This window comes from Mus caroli, chromosome 17, assembly GCF_900094665.2.
Source record: "Mus caroli chromosome 17, CAROLI_EIJ_v1.1, whole genome shotgun sequence".
Classification (NCBI taxonomy): domain Eukaryota; kingdom Metazoa; phylum Chordata; class Mammalia; order Rodentia; family Muridae; genus Mus; species Mus caroli.
Window position 1 is genome coordinate 42921679 of NC_034586.1, and position 5464 is coordinate 42927142.

A 5464-nucleotide genomic window follows, 5' to 3' on the forward strand; every position below is an offset into this window, starting at 1 on the left:
AAAAAAAAAAAAAAAGCCAGGTATGGTGGAACACTCCCTTATTCCCAGCATAGAAAGGCAGAGGCAGGCTCATCTCCTGAGTTCCAGGCCAGCCTGGTATACTAATGAGATTCAAGTTAACTAGGGGTACACAGTGAGACTTCATTTTTAAAAACTAACAGAAGCCTAAAACTGTCAGTTAAAAGTCTAGGCAGAGGTAGCCCTGTAGCTGAGAGCACGGCCTGCTCTTACCAAATACCTGAGTTTGATTCCTAGCACCCACATGGTATCTCACAGCCATCTGTAAATCGATTCCCAGAGGCTCTGGCTTTGATACCCTCCCTCTTCTGGCCTTAAGAACTAGACACACGCTTGGTACACAGATATACATGCCAGCAAAATCTCCGTACATATTAATTCACAACAACAAGCGGAACCTTGTAGATTTTTGATAGGTTAGGTCCTGATAAATCACTATTCCCGTGGTCCTGTTCCTTTTGCACTGGGTTCATTACAGTGTCTATTAGTCATCACTATGCAATGCATGGTGTTCTGTTCTTAGAGGGATTTTCAACAGTGCTGCCTTTCCCATGTTTATCATATTTTAGAAGCCATTTTTCAGAAGGCATTTGAAAGTTAATCCTGGAGCTTGAGATGGCTCCTCAGTAGAGAGCTGAGGACCTGTGGTGCTGCCCGGCACCCACAGGGCAGTTCCTGACTAACTCCATTTCCAGGGACCTGATCTCTTTTGGCCTCCACTGCCAATAAATAGATGGTGTGTATTCACACAGGCACCTTCACATGAATGAAAATAAAAATATTTTACAAGGAAAATTTTAATGTGGTGTAGTGGTTGCATGCCTTTAATCTCAGTACTCGGGAGGCAGAGGCAAGTAGGTCTCTGAGTTTGAGGCTGGACTGGTCTATGAAGCATGCTCCAGACAGTCAGGGCTGCTGAAGAGAGAAACCTTGTCTCAAAAAAAAAAAAGAGCAAAGGAAAGAGGTTGGGGGGAGAAAGTTAATCCTAAAGGGTGCTGCAAATGATCCTATAATCAGAACCCCTCAAAGAATTATTCAAAAAAGTAAAAGAGTAGAAGTAAAATGCTTTCTTTCTTTTTCCCCTTCTATTTTAAAAGGTCTAGATACTAAAATAAATGATAGCCAAAAGGTCCCATAAGCAACTAGGATTAGTTAATAACTAAATACACTGTGTATGTACTTGTGTGCGTGTGTGTGTGTGTGTGTGTGTGTGTGTGTGTGTGTGTGTGATGTTGTTCAATCCTCAAAGCAATCCCAAAATCAGAGTGTTTGTCCTCTAAAGCTTCAGAGAGTAGAGTAGAAATCCTGTCTCCAATAAATAGTTGAAGTAGAATTCACACTCATCTTTTTTCAGAATGCCTTTCCAATATTTTTTCAAGAGAAAGCAGTAAAAATGGAACCAGAGAGATGGTTCATTGGTTAAGAGCATTGACTGCTTTTCTAGAGGACCTGTGTTCAAGGTCCAGTACCTGTCTACATGGTGGCCCATACCACCTATAACTTCAGTCCCAGGGGATCTGATGATGCCTTCTGGCCTCTGAAGGAACTAGACATGCTTGTGGTATCCAGACACACACATGCAGGCAAAATACCCGTATGTTTAAAATTACTACTTTTTACAAAAAGAAAAAAAAAAAGGAAAGGAAAAAAGGTACTGCATTAAAAGCCTGTGTGTGCTTGTTGTAATGCATTCCTGTAAGGAGGCTGAAGCAGGAGAGTCTAGGCCAGTCTGTGAATTAGACCATCTCAAGGTACACGTGAATGTAGCTCAGTTAGTAGAGTATCTGCCTAAAATGCAAGAAGCCTGAGTTTCCTCCAAGTATCAAGTGAGGCAGGTATGGCAGCACAAGGCCGTAGGTCCAGTTACTAGGGTGGCCTAGAGCAGAAGAATCACATTTAATTCCCTAGAACACAAAAAATGGAAACCAGCCAACCATAGTATTCTTTTAATATGTAACTTATTTTTATTTTATGTTTCATTGGTGTCTGTGTAAAGCTGTCAGAAGTCTTGGAACTGGATTTACAAATAAGTATGAACTACCTTGTGGTTGCTGGCAATGGACCAGGCCCCCAGGAAGAGCAGCCAGTGCTCTGAACTGCTGAGCCGTCTCTCCAGCCCTGATAATGAGTCTTTAATGTTCTTCCACTTTGTTTTCAGAAACTATTTCATGAGGTGGGACACTCGTGCCATGGCACACACATGGAGGGCACAGGACGATTATGGGAGTTAGTTCTCTCCTCCCACTGCGTGGGCTCTGGCCATCAAATTCAGGGAGTCAGGCTTAGCAGCAGGGCCTTTACCTACTGATCCATCTCAATTTGGACAGGATGCTACATCCAAGGCAGCTAGATTTTAAGTTCAAAGTCATCCTTGGCTATTTGAATGTCTTACTTAGGGTTTTACTGCTGTGAACAGACACCATGACCAAGACAAGTCTTATAAAGGACATTTAGTTGGGCTGACTTAGAGGTTTAGAGGTTCAGTCCATTATCATCAAGGTGGGAGCAGGGCAGCATCCAGGCAGGCATGGTGCAGGCAGAGCTGAGAGTTCTACATCTTCATCTGAAGTCTGCTAGTGGAAGACTGAATTCTAGGCTGGTAGGATGAGGTCTTACATCCCATACCTATAAGGCCACACCCACTCCAACAGGGCCACACCTTCTAATAGTGCCATTCCTTGGGCCAAGCATATACAAACCATCACAGTGAGACCTTGTCTCTGGAGGAAAAAAATTGTATGTATTGAGAAACATCACTAGTCTATTATTAGACTCTAAAAGTATATTTGTTTCAGGAAGAGTTATCTTGAGTCCTAATTTAATATGTCAGACCTGCTTCTGTCTCCTTAAAGAAACTAACCCAGCCGGGCAGTGGTGGCCCACGCCTTTAATCCTAGCACCTGGGAGGCAGAAGCAGGCGGATTTCTGAGTTGGAGACCAGCCTGGTCTACAGAGTGAGTTCCAGGACAGCCAGGGCTACACAGAGAAACCCTACCTTGGAACCCCACCCCCTCCACCCCCCCAAAAAAGAAAAGAAGAGAAAAAGAAACTAACCCGTCTTATAGAAGGTACAGATGAGTCCTCCATATGTAAAAATTGTTCACTTTCTCCTAGGGATTACATTTCCTAAAGAAAAATAGGATTCTTTTCTTTCAATCTTTTAAGTACAAATACTGATTCTTGTTTTAAGACAGTCTAATAAATCCCAGACTGGCCTCAAATTCATTGTGTAGCTGGGGGCGTTTGCCTAAACTAAAAGACGTTTTTAAACTTCTTTTTTTGTATGATGCATGTGGTAAATGCTTGTATAGGTAGATGGTACAGACACGTGTGTGCAGATACACATGCATGTATGAGTGGTGTAGAGGCCACAGATCAGCGTCATGTGTCTTCTATTGCTCTCTGCCTTACTGTGTGTCAGACTGTTTCTGATAGCTTGATAGCCTAGCTCTCTCGGAAGCTCTGGGGATCCACCTGTGTCCATCGCTCAGTACTGGGGTTACAGACACCACACAAGAGTGTATGTGTGTGCTGGAGGTCCTAACTCAGGTCCTTGTGCTTATATAGCAAAAAGGCACATCTCTGAACCATCTCCCGTGTTTTCCCCGTGCGCCCTACCCCTCGTGGTGGTGGTGCTGGTGGTGGTGGTGGTGATTTGGTTTTTTGAGACAGGGTCTTACTATATAACTCTGTCTGTCCTGGAACCCACTATGTAGACCAGGCTGGCCTTGAACTCACAGAGATCCACCCCATCTCTGCCTTCTGAGTTCTGGGATTAAGTGAATGAGCCATCATGCCCAGCTACTCTTAACATTTTCAAATGACAGGTGTGGCATTTAGGTGGTCATGGCAAAAAAAAAAAAATTATTTTTTAATTTTAAAAATCAGGATATAAGGTTCTCTTCAGCTAGATAGAGTTTAAGGCCCTTGTGTGAGACCTACCCTGCCTCAAAAGTAGTTTCAAACATAGAACAGTTATTTAACACCAGGCAAGGCACACTTTGTACATTAAAGTATATGAAGAGGTTTACAACAGTATATGATGAGAATTCTTTCCTAGGCCAGCAAAGTAGCTGAGTGGTAAGGGTCCTTGCTGACACACCTGACAACTGAGGCTGACCTTGAGACCCCTTGGTAGATGGGACAGCTAAACTTTCTCGGCTTGTCCATTGATGTCCGCATTAGTTACATTAGAACACACACACCAATAAGTTAGTAGACCTTAGAAAATGATCTTCTCAGGTGAGTGTGGTGGTATATGCCCTTAGTCCCAGCACTCGGGAGGCACAAGCAGGCAGAGTTTGAAGCCAGCTTGGTCTACAGAGTGCGTTCCTGGCCAACTAGAGCTATCTAGACCCTATCTCAAAAAACAAGAAGAAATTATTTTTCTGGGTATCATTCCCTTGTAGCCCTCATCCTCTTGGGGGCTTTTTCACTTTTCCTTAAAACAGTTTCTGTTTGCTCTGCTTCCAGTGAGCTCTCCTCGTTAGCAGCCGTCCTTACTGTTGTCATGGGTTTCAGCATGTTAGCTGCACTCAGTGGAGTGTGTGCCAGAACAGCTCAGCTTCCTGATGGCCTGAACATAAGTCAGAAATAAACACATGAAGGTCCCTCCCTGTGCCTTGTGTCCCATTTCTCGCTTCTGTGTAGGACGAGGACACACCCCTTTAGTGTGCAGGTTCCATTGCAGTTGTGATACAAGAGCTCGTGTAGCCCAGGGTTGATGTTAAACTCTTCACCCTACTGCCCCCAGATTATAGCTACACCCCACCCACCTGGAGCTGGTATTGTGACTTTCTGGGCTCCTCGTAGTAGTTTCTTCATGTCCCCTCGCAGTCTGTGTTAGGGGGAGTATTAAATTGTGAACACAGGTAAATAAGTGACTGGGCTTGCTCACTGGGTCCCACCCCTGGCCTGCAGTGCTCAGGGGTCGTGGCAGACGGTTTGGATGGAAGGTGAGTGGTAGGCCCAGCTGTTGTCACTCAGGTCCTTGATGACTAATGATAATTGCTCTCAGCTACTGCAGAAGCCATGCATGCCCCTTGTGTTATTTCTCCTTTGTCGTCACGGGTTTTAGATATTTGAAACAGAGTCTCGGTATGTCACCTAGCTGGCCTAGAACTTGATGCTTTGGATAAAAATCAACTTATTTTTACATATTTATGTAAAGTAGCCATTATTTTGTTTGGACATTTACTAATTTGGAATGCATGGTTTACTGTAATTGTACACAGATGGCAACATTTTATTCATGAGTTTTGGTTCTTTAACCTGGTCCTCCCTCAGTCAGTCTCTTGTTTGCCAATGTTAAAAGTTGCTCACAGCCGGGCGTGGTGGCGCACGCCTTTAGTCCCAGCACTCGGGAGGCAGAGGCAGGCGGATTTCTGAGTTCGAGGCCAGCCTGGTCTACAAAGTGAGTGCCAGGACAGCCAGGGCTACACAGAGA

General features: G+C 44.3%; 1 protein-coding gene across 1 annotated transcript in view; it reads left to right on the forward strand.

Moving 5' to 3' along the window:
* Xpo5 (exportin 5) overlaps nt 1-5464 on the forward strand; it is a 41439-nt gene that overhangs the window by 6846 nt on the left and 29129 nt on the right. The window lies entirely within an intron of this gene.